This window comes from Phyllobates terribilis, unplaced genomic scaffold, assembly GCF_046119375.1.
Source record: "Phyllobates terribilis strain yellow unplaced genomic scaffold, ASM4611937v1 Scaffold_3__8_contigs__length_932513732, whole genome shotgun sequence".
NCBI lineage: Eukaryota > Metazoa > Chordata > Amphibia > Anura > Dendrobatidae > Phyllobates > Phyllobates terribilis.
The window spans coordinates 725,722,161-725,736,536 of NW_027362763.1; the positions used below are offsets into that span (position 1 = coordinate 725,722,161).

Consider the following 14,376-nt stretch of genomic DNA (forward strand, 5'->3'; position numbering starts at 1 on the left):
ACTCTCCTCAGAGTTTGATCAGAACATTATTTTCATAATTGACCCAATTCTTTCGGATGAGAGAAAATATTGCTATATAGGGATTTATGAGGTTGTTGAGTTCAGGTAAGGAGACATATGGCTTGTCTGGACATCGTGATCAATACTTGGACCGTGAAGGTCAGATGCATGAAACCCACCTAAAGTTGACCTGATACCAAGGTATAATTTAGTAGAGGTAGCCACACTTTTGGTCAAGTTACTCTTCGTAAAGGTTCATTATAACCAGTTATTCCATTATAACCTTGAGACACAACTAGTAAAGGAAAGGGGTTGTGCCACAATGGACATTAATCATCTATCTACAGGAGGGCTCTACCACTGGGACCAGTACCGATTATTGCAGTCAAGTGGAAATTGAGTGGACCAGTGGTCAATAGTTCCCCAAAGTCTTAAAGAGTAGCTTGTTGATATATGGAAGTCTGATCTTTGGGATCTCCAGCAAACCCAACAACGTGGCTCCAGAACCCCGAGAACGGCCTGTTTTGAACTGAGCGGAGGTCAAACTTCCACTTCATATATTATCTATGGACAGTGCTCAGTCTTTTCCAGCAGTCCGGTAGACAATGAACGGAACGAAGGGTCAAGCTTGCGCACCTCCCCCCAATTCAAGACTGTGCTCTGCTCTGTAGAGCCCATTTTGCTGGGTTTCAGACGCCTATTCTTGGGATTGTTAGGCTCCCAGAGTTTGGGACCCCACTGGTCATCAGAACCTTATCTCCAATCCTAGGTATAACTTGTGATTTTTGGAAAACCACTTAAAATGTCTATGGAACCTATGGAAACAACTGATCTTCACTAATTTCCATCAAAAGAATGACTGCAAGCTCTGCATACCATATAGTAACACACTTGTAAGTTGATGCATTATTTCTTAAGTTACATTTTTGATATTTTGTAAAAAAAAATTAAGATTGCCAATTCTTAATATACTGTGACTTGGATCTGTCATAGGATAATGCAGCTACCTGTAATGTACTGTGCAGTAAAATATGCATCATATGCCAACCGTGCAACTTTTTTCTATTTTGACCTCCCTTTTGCCCAACTAAGTCATGGTTTCTAAGGACCATCTCAAGGGGAAAACGTGTGGGACAATTCTATCAGCCAATCTAGTATTTGGTACAAAAACATTATTTTGGTGGTGTTGTATTGGATGACCCTAGGCACACATGGGCAAGTGCTTGGTAGAGCCAACAATATTTTTGGTTTGGTGTAGAACATGAATCTGATTTATGTGACCCTGTTTTGCTAGCTATATTCTACATTTCAGAATTGTAAAAAAAAATTCAAATGGAACATTTATTTTCATTTTATTCATTTAGTTAATAGTTTTCGCATAGGATTTATTTTCTGTAAATTTATGTGAAATATGCAGCACAAATCATTCTTAAAATTACACTAAAATTATTCAGTAATGTCTGAAAACAAAATAGCACAGAAGAAAAACACTTTGGATATAATAATCTTGATTTTGTTCTGTGTCATACTGCAATCCAAAGGAAGAGGAAAAATGTCTCTTCCACAGCTGGTTCTCGTGCATGTGAACCTCTGCCCTTTAACTCTTTTAAAGGAATATAAATAGCTATCTGCCAGATACTCACTTTTCAACAAACTCCCTTAAAGGGCATCTGTCAGTAGCATCAACCCTCCTAAGCCGTCTATGTCTATATGGGCACGTAGGTCATAGAAAGTTGGATCAAATGGTACCTTGATATCTGTAATCCGATGAATGGTTCCCAAGAAATTCATGTTTTTCAAATATGTAAATGAGCTGAAAAGAGTTCTATTCCAGACCAGGATCTCCCCTAGACATCTTTTCAGCTCATTTACATATTTGAAAAACGTGAATTGCTCAGGAACCATTCTGTCACGCAGGGTGTGGGAAAGACTTAGTGCAACACAGAGGGAAGAGGGAACGGGAGCCCAGACACTAGGGAAAGGGGGGAGTGGAGACCTCCTAGTCTGGTCTAGTGTCACCCTGTCTCAACTACCGTCCCTATATTGGCTCTTCACCAATCGCCGCACGCGTGCCTCATCCTGACTTTCCCTGGCGTATGGCTAAGCCTAGGGAAGAGAGGAGATGAGCACTAGTCGATCTCCACTAAACTCTATAGAAAACAAGGGTAGACAAACAGGGGGGATTGCTTAGCTTTAGACGACTTCAGCCAAATGTACACACAGCCTCAAGCTCCAGAGAGGATGAAGTACAGCTCTTGCCAAAGCCTCACAAGTAGTAATGAATATCGCCAGCACCTCCCTCTCAGACACACCAGGTATTTATACACCCTGGCCAGGGAGCTAATTAGCCAGAGGGAGGTAGCCGCTGTGTCCTAGAGACAGCCAACCTCTAAGAAGATGTCTGTAATGCCAAACGTAGAGATCTCCTGCAACCAACTGCAGGGCGACTGTCTGTCACCTCTGACACTCCCATGACACATTCATCGGATTACAGATATCAAGGTATCATTTGATTCAGCTTCCTAGGACCTGCATGCCCATATACATGGATTAGGAGGGTTGATCTTACCGACAGATACCCTTTAACACTTGCACGCTTGGTTCACCTAAATGGGACTATAGGTGGAGGTGGGGTTTGGCCGTTACTAAACCCCTCTGGCTGCAAATTATCTCCCTTGAGAAACAATTATTGAGCATGTTGATATGCAACATGCCCAGTCCTTGTCATCAAGTCATACACATTAGACGATCGGATGATCAAAGCCTAAACTACATGACCATCTTAACAAAGAGAGCATAAAGTATTGATGCTGGAAGTGACAGGGCATACAGTTAGGTCCATATATATTTGGACAGAGACAACATTTTTCTAATTTTGGTTCTAGACATTACCACAATGAATTTTAACCCTAGACCGCATACCTGGGGCCTCGCAGGCCCGCCCTTGTTAATTGTTTTCTATTTTCTGCAAGATTACTTTAGTTAGAATTTTGAAACTCTAGGTATTCCTCAGGTATATAGTTGATTGTCATTTTTGTTTGAGTTATTCCATGTTATTTGCACACGGGCCTAAAAGGCCCCAGGTATGTGAAAATTTAGATTTTTATGGTCATGCGTTCTAGGGTTAAACAAAGCAATTCAGATGCAGTTGAAGTTCAGACGTTCATTTGAGGGTATTCACATTAAAATTGGATGAAGGGTTTAGGAGTTTCAGCTCCTTAATATGTGCCACCCTGTTTTTAAAGGGACCAAAAGTAATTGGACAGATTAAATAATTGTAAATAAAATGTTCATTTCTAGTACTTGGTTGAAAGCCCTTTGGCAATGACTGCCTGAAGTCTTGAACTCATGGACATCACCAGACGCTGTGTTTCCTCCTTTTTGATGATCTGCCTGGCCTTCACTGCAGTGGTTTTCAGTTGCTGTTTGTTTGTGGGCCTTTCTGTCTGAAGTTTAGTCTTTAACAAGTGAAATGCATGCTCAATTGGGTTGAGATCAGGTGACTGACTTGGCCATTCAAGAATATTCCACTTCTTTGCTTTAATAAACTCCTGGGTTGCTTTGGCTTTATGTTTTGGGCCATTGTCCATCTGTAGTATGAAACAACGACCAATCAGTTTGGCTGCATTTGGGTGGATCTGAGCACACAGTATGGCTCTGAATACATCAGAATTCATTCGGCTGCTTCTATCCTGTGTCACATCATCAATAAACACTAGTGACCCAGTGCCACTGGCAGCCATGCATGCCCAAGCCATCACACTGCCTCCGCCGTGTTTTACAGATGATGTGGTATGCTTTGGATCATGAGCTGTACCACGCCTTCGCCATACTTTTCTCTTTCCATCATTCTGGTAGAGGTTGATCTTGGTTTCATCTGTCCAAAGAATGTTCTTCCAGAACTGTGCTGGCTTTTTTAGATGTTTTTTAGCAAAGTCCAGTCTAACCTTTTTATTCTTGATGCTTATGAGTGGCTTGTACCGTGCAGTGAACCCTCTGTATTTACTTTCATGCAGTCTTCTCTTTATGGTATATTTGGATATTGATACGCCTACCTCCTGGAGAATGTTGTTCACTTGGTTGGCTGTTGTGAAGGGGTTTCTCTTCACCATGGAGATTATTCTGCGATCATCCACCACTGTTGTCTTCCATGGGCGCCCAGGTCTTTTTGCATTGATGAGTTCACCAGTGCTTTCTTTCTTTCTCAGGATGTACCAAACTGTAGATTTTGCCACTCCTAATATTGTAGCAATTTCTCGGATGTTTTTTTTTCTGTTTTTGCAGCTTAAGGATGGCTTGTTTCACCTGCATAGAGAGCTCCTTTGTCCGCATGTTTACTTCACAGCAAAACCTTCCAAATGCAAGCACCACACCTCAAATCAACTCCAGGCCTTTTATCTGCTTAATTGAGAATGACATAACGAAGGGATTGCCCTTCTATAATACTTTTACAAGTCTCCCATGGACTGCACACACATGTCACAAGGCAGCTCTCTCCCAATATTTTTTTAGTTGGGACGCAGAGCCCAGGTGCCCAAGCCTGAAAAAAATGCTTACCCAAAAATTCTCCCAGTAGACATTTTAGAAAAGTTGGAAAGTATGGTCTAGGGTCTAAAATTATTCAATGATGCAAGAAAGACCACGGCAATGTTATTGATCTATCAGCAGGTCATGATCAAGGGTACCACACTCTCCAAGATGGCCAATGTTTCTGTCCTTCCTGAGCTTTATTAGTGAGCTGTCAACCTCACGATGTTCCCAACAGGCTGTGATCAAGGTCCAGGAGGACCAAAAATTTGGCATCTCGTAAATTGTGGTATCCATGAACATGACATGCTGATAGATCAATAAAAACGTTCTTCACTGCTACTGAGAAGTGCCGTGGTCTTTCGTGGATTATTGTCGTGATTTCCATCCTACCACTGAGCACCACCATTCACCCGGAGTGACGACCCTAACCTTTCTAAAATGGGCAGTGAAAAATTGAATTCGCCTCAACATAACGATTATTTCTTCGTCTGACCTTGCTATCAGAATGGGACCATGAGGTCTAGTGTGTCTGTATAGTCAGTATCATACATGGTGTAACCTTTCCAGCTCCAGTATATATCAACTGGTGAGATAAAATTACTCTACAAGCAACTATTTCTGCCTGGTGTTATTTCATCACGAGGCTTTAAATAGCCCCATGAGTTCTACTTAAGCTCCTGCTCTGAAACTTTGCTCAATATTTGGTTTCCTTCATGTATTACGAGTTGATGTGAGGCCCCGCAGCTTAATTTGCTTCTTTCATAATTGAGTAAGTGATAGCGGTGGTAATAAAACATTTATGTGGGAGCACATTTCATATCATATGAGATACCGTAACCCTTGCCATAAGGTTACTAAACATTAATCAGGTAACAAGTCAACCATCAGGTGCCTCCAATTGTATTAGACAATTAACGTTACGGAGTACAGTTCGTTATAGAAACCTACTTAATACCTTTTGTGTCCTCGAGTCATTTTGGTGTTGGATAACCACTTATGCCCATTAAACTTTCTGTGTCTAGAACCATCAGCGACATTGTTAAAGGGCAAACGTGTTTTAATATCCTGAGAATATGACACCAGTTCTCCGAGGGGCATTGTTCAAGACGGGAGTTGTCCTGGCCTCCCGTGAGACAACCATTGCAGGAGTGTGAACCGGATTTTAGAATTTTGGGTTTTTTTTTTCTTAGCTTCCAGGAATCCAATAAATCTGTCACTTTATATTATGTCGTAGACAAGTTTCCTTGACCTCACTAACCTATTGTAAGAGATGAACTCATTTACAAATCTAATGCACTTGGATTAATATGCAAGCTGGACTACTTCACGAGCTGCATCGGAAGATTAGGAATTGATGTTTTGACCTATGCTGAGGCTTGATTAACCGTGAAAAGATTAGTTATTGCAGCATTTGGTTTGGGAGCTTACTGTAAATGCATTTTTATGAAGAAGACCAATTCATCTGCATTCTCATAGGATTTTTGCACAGCTTTGAGCTTATGCGCCAAGGATAGCTCCAGGCACATATGTCGAACGTCCATTTACTTGATGTGCGCCAAAAAAGCACCATATGTTTGGGGAGTAAGGACTGGCCCAACTATTTTTCAACTACAATATATTGGAAAAAATGTTTCGTTTGCGACGTCATGTCAGGGTGCACGCGGAAATATTTCCTAAAGCCAGAACATGGTGAACGGAACATGTAAAGCTGCAATGTCAAACTCAAATGACAGAGGGCCAATATGAAAAATTTTGACAAAGTCACAGGCCAACCAGTATTTAGGGTCCCACAAAGTCCTCCTTACAGAATAATGGCCCCCACATAGTCCTCCATGCAGAATAATGGCCCCACATTGTCCTCCATACAGAATAATGGCCCCACATAGTCCTCCATACAGAATAATGGGCCCCACATGGTCCTACATATAGAATCATGGGCCCCACATAGCCCTCCATACAGAATAATGGGCCCCACATAGTCCTCCATACAGTACAGCGGGTCCCACAAAGTCCTCCATTCAGAATAATGGCCCCCACATAGTCCTCCATACAGAGTAATGGCCCCACATAGTCCTCCATACAGAATAATAGGCCCCACATAGTCCTACATACAGAATAATGGGCCCCACATAGTCCTCCATACAGAATAATGGCCCCACATAGTCCTCCATACAGAATAATAGGCCTCACATAGTCCCCCATACAGAATAATAGGCCCACATAGTCCTCCATACAGTATAATGGGTCCCACATAGCCCTCCATACAGAAAAATGGCCACACATAGCCCTCCATACAGAATAATGGGCCCACATAGTCCTCCATACAGTATAATGGGTCCCACATAGCCCTCCATACAGAATAATGGGCCCCACATAGTTCTCCATACAGTATAATGGGCCCCACATAGTCCTCCATACAGTATAATGGGCCCCACATAGTCCTCCATACAGAATAATGGGTCCCACATAGTCCTCCATACAGAATAATGGGCCCCACATAGTCCTCCATACAGAATAATGGGCCCACATAGTCCTCCATACAGAATAATGGGCCCCACTTAGTCCTCCTTATAGAATAATGGGCCCCACATAGTCCTCCATGCAGAGTAATGGCCCCACATCGTCCTCCATACAGAATAATGGGCCCCACATAGTCCTCCATACAGAATAATGGGCCCCACATAGTCCTCCATACAGAATAATGGGCCCCACATAGTCCTCCTTATAGAATAATGGGTCCCACATAGTCCTCCATACCAAGTAATGGCCCCACATCGTCCTCCATACAGAATAATGGGCCCCACATAGTCCTACATACAGTATAATGGGCCCCACATAGTCCTCCATACAGAATAATGGACCCCACATAGTCCTCCATAAAGTATAATGGCCCCACATAGTCCTCAATACAGAATAATGGGCCCCACATAGTCCTCCATACAGAATAATGGGCCCATGTAGGGGTGGTGGTTCTGGTGTCGCGGGCCAAATATAATCACCCTGGGGGCCAGAGTTGTATATGATGCAAAGGCAAAGTGTTGCCTAGATTTTTGTTTGAATAATAAAACCATCTCCTTTTTTTAACTATTTTTATTTTTACATATACTCTATATGATTAGGAGCTGTGCTGACAATTTGCTTTATTAACAGCTGGTTAAATGTGCTTTACAGTAGTGACATGGACCAAAGAAAACTGGTACCTGGAGAAGCTTCTGTGGGGAAGTGTTTTGGGCATGGTGTGTGACCTGTGCAGAGGTCATTGTAAAGGGAGGGGGAGGAGGTGAGCTGTGACATCACCTGTCTACACGCCTCAACATTGAAATTGCAACACCAAGAAGGAAAAGCTGTGGAATTATGGAAATTACAGGATCGATAGACATGTTAATGATCCACAAATGATAAAAGAAAGGAAAAAAATGTTAAAATATCTCAATTTACTCAGTATCAAGTATAAATGCTTAGTGCCAGGGCTGCTATCAGTGAGGTAATTAATAGTTGCCTGAGGAATGTTCTGCCGCCGTGAATCTACTCTGGCAAATCATCAAGATCCGCTGCTGGCAGCTTCCTTTGCAATTGCCGACCAAAGACGTCCCATAATTGCTCGATGGTAGACAAGTCCAGAGACGCTGCAGGCCATGGTGGCACATTCCGGCCAGGCAAGCTACTCACAGTAGCATTACAACAATACCAGAGATAAAATAAACCTCCCGAAAAAGTGAACAATGATGTCCAAAAATAATATATTGCTTTATTAGAAAACAATAATGATACAGAGATGTAATAGGTGCCTCAACAGAGGGAACACGGATAGCAGGTCATATAAGGAAAAGATACTACTTGGAGTACAAGAAAAAGTGTATATCAACAATTGTATATAGACCTATAGATTAGTGGCCTCCTTCATAATCATACTACATGGTGAAATAGCTGAACAGCATCAAATAAAGTACATAGGATGTTATCTCTAATAATATATTTAGCTGCAGCTGCAAGAGGACAAGCACTGCGTCTCTCCACCCTGACGCGCACTTTGCTTTGCTTCCTTCGGCGGCGTGTTTCACTTGGCTTCCTCACGCCTTTTGAGGAAGCCAAGCGAAACGTGCATCGGGGTGGAGGGACGCGGTGCTTGTCCTCTTGCAGCTGCAGCTAAATATATTATTAGAGATAACATCCTATGTACTTTATTTGATGCTGTTCAGCTATTTCACAATGTAGTATGATTATCAAGGAGGCCACTAATCTAAAGGTCACCTGGGCAATACTGTCACGGGTGTGTCAGAAGTGACAGACAGTCGCCCTGCAGTGGGTTGCAGGAGATCTCTACGTTTGACATTACAGACATCTTCTTAGAGGCTGTCTTCAGGACCCAACGGCTACCTTCCTCTGGCTAATTAACACCCTGGCCTGGGTGTATAAATACCTGCTGTGTTCCAGAGGGAGGTGCCGGCAATATTCTTTACCCCTTGTGAAGGCTTTAGCAAGAGCAGTACGTCTTCCTCTCTGGAGTCGTCTAAAGCTAAGAAATTTCCCCCTGTGTGCCCTCCCTTGTTGTCTTTAGTCTTCATTGGGGATCGACTAGTGCTCATTTCTTCCCTAGCCTTAGCCATACGCCAGGGAAAGACAGGGCGAGGCACGCGTGTGTCTATTGGTGAAGAGCCAATATAGGGTCGTTAGCGGAGACAGGGTGACACTAGACCAGCCTAGGAGGTCTCCACTCCCCCCTTTCCCTAGTGTCTGGGCTCCCTTTCCCTCTTCTCTTTGTGTTGCACTAAGTCTTTCCCACACTTTGCGTGACAAAGGAAATCCTGAAAACATGAGGACCGGAATTGGGTAACAGTGCTGTAGAGAATTACTTCTCCAAAGTGCTAAAAAAATGCTAATATGAAAAAAATTGATTTAATCATTCACTTTAACGGGCATTGAGACTACATTTTCAGAAAAATGCATTTTTTTCTGCTCTTAAATGCATTTTAGTATATTTCATGTAGGGATCCATGTAGGAATGTGTCTGCAAGGGCAGTCTAAACCCTTAAGAACATGAAAAGGGATGGCCCCTGAGGAGCTGTACACCTCAGTATGTATATTTCCTAGGTGTCCGATGCTGGTGCTGATCTATATACACTGCTCAAAAAAATAAAGGGAACACTCAAATAACACATCCTAGATCTGAATGAATGAAATATTCTCATTGAATACTTTGTTCTGTACAAAGTTGAATGTGCTGACAACAAAATCACACAAAAATCATCAATGGAAATCAAATTTATTAACCAATGGAGGCCTGGATTTGGAGTCAACCCCAAAATTAAAGTGGAAAAACACACTACAGGCTGATCCAACTTTGATGTAATGTCCTTAAAACAAGTCAAAATGAGGCATAGTATTGTGTGTGGCCCCCACGTGCCTGTATGACCTCCCTACAACGCCTGGGCATGCTCCTGATGAGGTTGGGGATGGTCTCCTGTGGGATCTCCTCCCAGACCTGGACTAAAGCATCCGCCAACTCCTGGACAGTCTGTGATGCAACGTGACGTTGGTGGATGGAGCGAGACATGATGTCCCAGATGTGCTCAATCGGATTCAGGTCTGGGGAACAGGCGGGCCAGTCAATAGCTTCAATGCCTTCATCTTGCTGGAACTGCTGACACACTCCAGCCACATGAGGTCTGGCATTGTTCTGCATTAGGAGGAACCCAGGGCCAACCCCACCAGCATATGGTCTCACAAGGGGTCTGAGGATCTCATCTCGGAACCTAATGGCAGTCAGGTTACCTCTGGTGAGCACATGGAGGGCTGTGCAGCCCTCCAAAGAAATGCCACGCCACACCATTACTGACCCACTGCCAAACTGGTCATGCTGAAGGATGTTGCAGGCAGGAGATCGCTCTCCACGGCGTCTCCAGACTCTGTCACGTCTGTCACATGTGCTCAGTGTGAACCTGCTTTCATCTGTGAAGAGCACAGGGCGCCAGTGGCGACTTTGCCAATCCTGGTGTTCTGTGGCAAATGCCAAGCGTCCTGCACGGGGTTGGGTTGTGAGCACAACCCCCATCTGTGGACGTCGTGCCCTCACACCACCCTCATGGAGTCGGTTTATAACTGTTTGTGCAGACACATGCACATTTGTGGCCTGCTATAGGTCATTTTGCAGGGGTCTGGCAGTGCTCCTCCTGTTCCTCCTTGCACAAAGGCAGAGGTAGCGGTCCTGCTGCTGGGTTGTTGCCCTCCTACGGCCCCCTCCACGTCTCCTGGTGTACTGGCATGTCTCCTGGTAGCGCCTCCAGCCTCTGGACACTACGCTGACAGACACAGCAAACCTTCTTGCCACAGCTCGCATTGATCTGCCATCTTGGATGAGCTGCACTACCTGAGCAACTTCTGTGGGTTATAGAGTCCGTCTCATGCTACCACAAGTGTGAAAGCACAACCAAGATTCAAAAGTGACCAAAACATCAGCCAGAAAGCATTGGTACTGAGATGTTGTCTGTGGTCCCCACCTGCAGAACCACTTTATTGAGTGTGTCTTGATAATTGCCAATAATTTCCGTCTATTCCATTTGCACACCAGCATGTGAAATTGATTGTCAATCAGTGTTGCTTCCTAAGTGGACAGTTTGATTTCAAAGAAGTTTGATTTACTTGGAGTTATATTCTGTTGTTTAAGTGTTCCCTTTATTTTTTCGAGCAGTGTATATATATATATATATACATGGAATATGATTCTGTGCCAGGCAGATGATGACTGCTGCAGTTGGCTAATCTTTCATTGATCTCTGATGCCGGAGCAGCAACAGTCAAGATAGCAACATCTCACATAAAGCTTTGTGCTAGCGGAGGATATTGGAGAAAAGAGATTTGTTGTGCACATGATATACTTTTTATTTATTTATTTTACTCGCTTATATAGCCCCATTAATTCCACAGCGCTTTTTCAGACATTATCAGCACTGTCCCCATTGGGGCTCACAATCGAAATTCCCTATCAGTATGTCTTTGAAGTGTGGAAGGAAACTGGAAAACCCAGAGGAAACCCATGCAAACATGGGGAGAACATACAAACTCCTTGCAGGTGTTGTCCTTGGTGAGATTTGAACCCAGGACCCCAGAGCTGCAAAGCAACAGTGCTAACCACTGAGCCACCGTGTTGCCTTCCTATGACTACTGGGGAAACAGAACAAACCTTGATATGGGATTTTGTTGTAAGAGGGGGTGGGTTGGATGAGACCCGTCAGATCCTACTGACGGAACAACTATGGTGCACAATTGGGACTACTTTGGGAGACTGCTGTGACTTCAGGGGAAATTGTAGAACTGCTTTGACTACTAGGAGGGAGAAGGGCAGAACTGCTGTACAGCTCAGGCTGTGTGCACATTACAGGAGCTTGGGTATCCATGGTCACGACCACTAACAACTAACTGTCACTATATAAATGGTCGTAACGTAATCATGGATACCTAAGCTCCTGCAATGCCCTGCACATGGGGTAAGCAACACAGCTTATCAGAAGAACTATACTACATTTCTAATTGCAGGTATTTGCTAATATTATTATTATTACACCTACTACATTTTGGGATAGGATCTTGGAGATGGGAATACCCGTTTAACTTTATTTTCCATGTACATGGAGAGCATGTAGACTGCATTTCTGTCTTTCTTGTTTTGCTTCCTTTTTTCACCTTTTAGTTTGCAAGTATATAATGGAACATGATGAAAGAAAAGGGAGCGGTAAAATTTTACTGTACGTACAATGATAAAAGACCAGAACACAGCGATGTGTCTACCAGCTGACAGATAATGCCGCCGTGTGTAAATGTATTGTTCACCTCATTGGGATTTATCTTCATTGCCCTTCTTAAAAGAGAAAAAAAAATCCATCCTCCGGTCGGTGTCCAGCGCCAGCTGCATTGCAGATGATCATGTTGCTGAGAGGAGAAGCCTTTGCTTAGCTGCAATGTGACCATAGATTTAATGACAAGGGAAGAACTATTATCCTTCAGAAAAGCCCATATCTTACGTCTTATATCATCTGTCAATTTCTATAGGATATAAATATGCAGAGTGGATTGTCGCCGAGCAGTGATGCCAGCGCCAGCACTGGCAGAGATTTAAAGGGGTTCTCTTAGGACAATCCCAACTTGTTAGAAATGTCCTTGACAGTAAGCAGGACACAAAGTGCACCCACTGATGGGACCCTGAGTGATCATTTGTTATCAGCAGGGAAATACCGCAGTAGGTATTCAATGTCCCACCGGAAAAGTTAGGTCTTATTTATGGCACAGCTGGTTGTCTGTGTAATGCAGAACAGGATGGGTCCTTCAGAGCAAGAAATGCTTTAGTAACCACTCCGGAGATCCTCTATATTAATTTGTTTTCACAAGACAACCCCTTTATCACCCATCAGCAGGATAGGTGATAACTTACAGATCGGTGGGGGTCCGGTCACTTGGACCCACAACGATCTAAAGAATTGGGAATTTTTACCTCCAACAAGGCACTTTGCCGACCGCCGCTCCATGCATTCTCTATGGGGCTGCCGGCAAAAGCCAAGAAGCCGAATGGAGCGGCGGTCGAGCAAGCGCACTGCCACTTTTAACATGGATAAAGTGCCCTGTTCTGCACATCAGTATGGGTCCCAGTTGTCGGACCCCCACCAATCAATAAGTTATCACTTATCCTATGAATTGATGATAACTTGTTTTCACTAGACAACCCCTTTAACTCTTAATTTACTAAAGGGGTATATGAAAATGATTTTGTTTCATTAATAAAATAAACAAAGGCCCAGTGTTACTGCAAACATGGAATAATCAGTCACCTCGCAAATACCAGTTGTAGGTGGCTGTAGATCTGTCCTAAGAAAAATGACCTGCACTACAGTCCGTTGAAGATAAATATCTTTTTAAAGAGAATATGTCATCAGGTTTTTTATATGTAATCTGAGAGCAGCATTATATAGGGACAGAAACTCTGATTCCAGCGGTGTGTCACTTACTGGGCTGCTTGCTTCAGTTTTGATAAAATCGCTGTTTTCCCCTCTGCAGATCTAGCAGTTCTTTGAATGCAGAGCTCTGTATAACTCCGCCCACACCACTGATTGGTGGCTTTCTGTATTCACTGTGCATAGGCAAAAAGTTACTAATCATTGTTGGGGGCGTGGTTATACAGAGCAGGAGGACTTCATGGCACGAGGCAGCTAGTCCTTTACTGATAATCTCCTGCTGATAAAACACTGATTTTATTGAAATTACAGCAAGCAGCCCAGTAAGTGACACATAGCTGGAATCAGGGTCACTTTCACTACACCATGCTACTGTCAGATTATATAGCAAAAATCTCCTTGTGTATTCCCTTTAAGGGAGTTAATGTAGGTAATTAAAATAACTCTTGCGTTATCATTGCAGTGACATATTTAACACGGTTCCCAATGCAAAACTTAAAGTTTTATTCCCAAAACTGTAAGTTATCCCTTATCCACAGGGTAGGGGATAATTTACTGATTGCTGGGACCCCTCCCACACCATTATCCTGATGAAGAGGCTCTGGGATATGGACTCTGGAGAGCCTCGTCCTGACTGGGGTGGAGGTGTGCATGCTAGGCCTGTACTCCATTCATTGTCTATAGGACTGCTAGAGAAAGCCTAGTTGTTTCCGACAGTCTTATGGATAGTGGATTAGTTACGATTTTGGGATTATCCATGCTCCGTTACAATGCCAGGTGCTGCACCCCATTAGGAAACCCTAATATTCATTCTCCCATATATCCTTTTCCATGATGATTGAGCAAGTTCGCCACCCATTTGATCCTCTATAACTGGAGCCCTGCTTATTCCAAGGGCCCCAAA

At 43.4% G+C, this 14,376-nt stretch overlaps 1 protein-coding gene across 4 annotated transcripts in view; it reads left to right on the forward strand.

Moving 5' to 3' along the window:
* Positions 1-14,376, forward strand: part of TTC7A (tetratricopeptide repeat domain 7A) — a 486,038-nt gene that overhangs the window by 434,259 nt on the left and 37,403 nt on the right. The window lies entirely within an intron of this gene.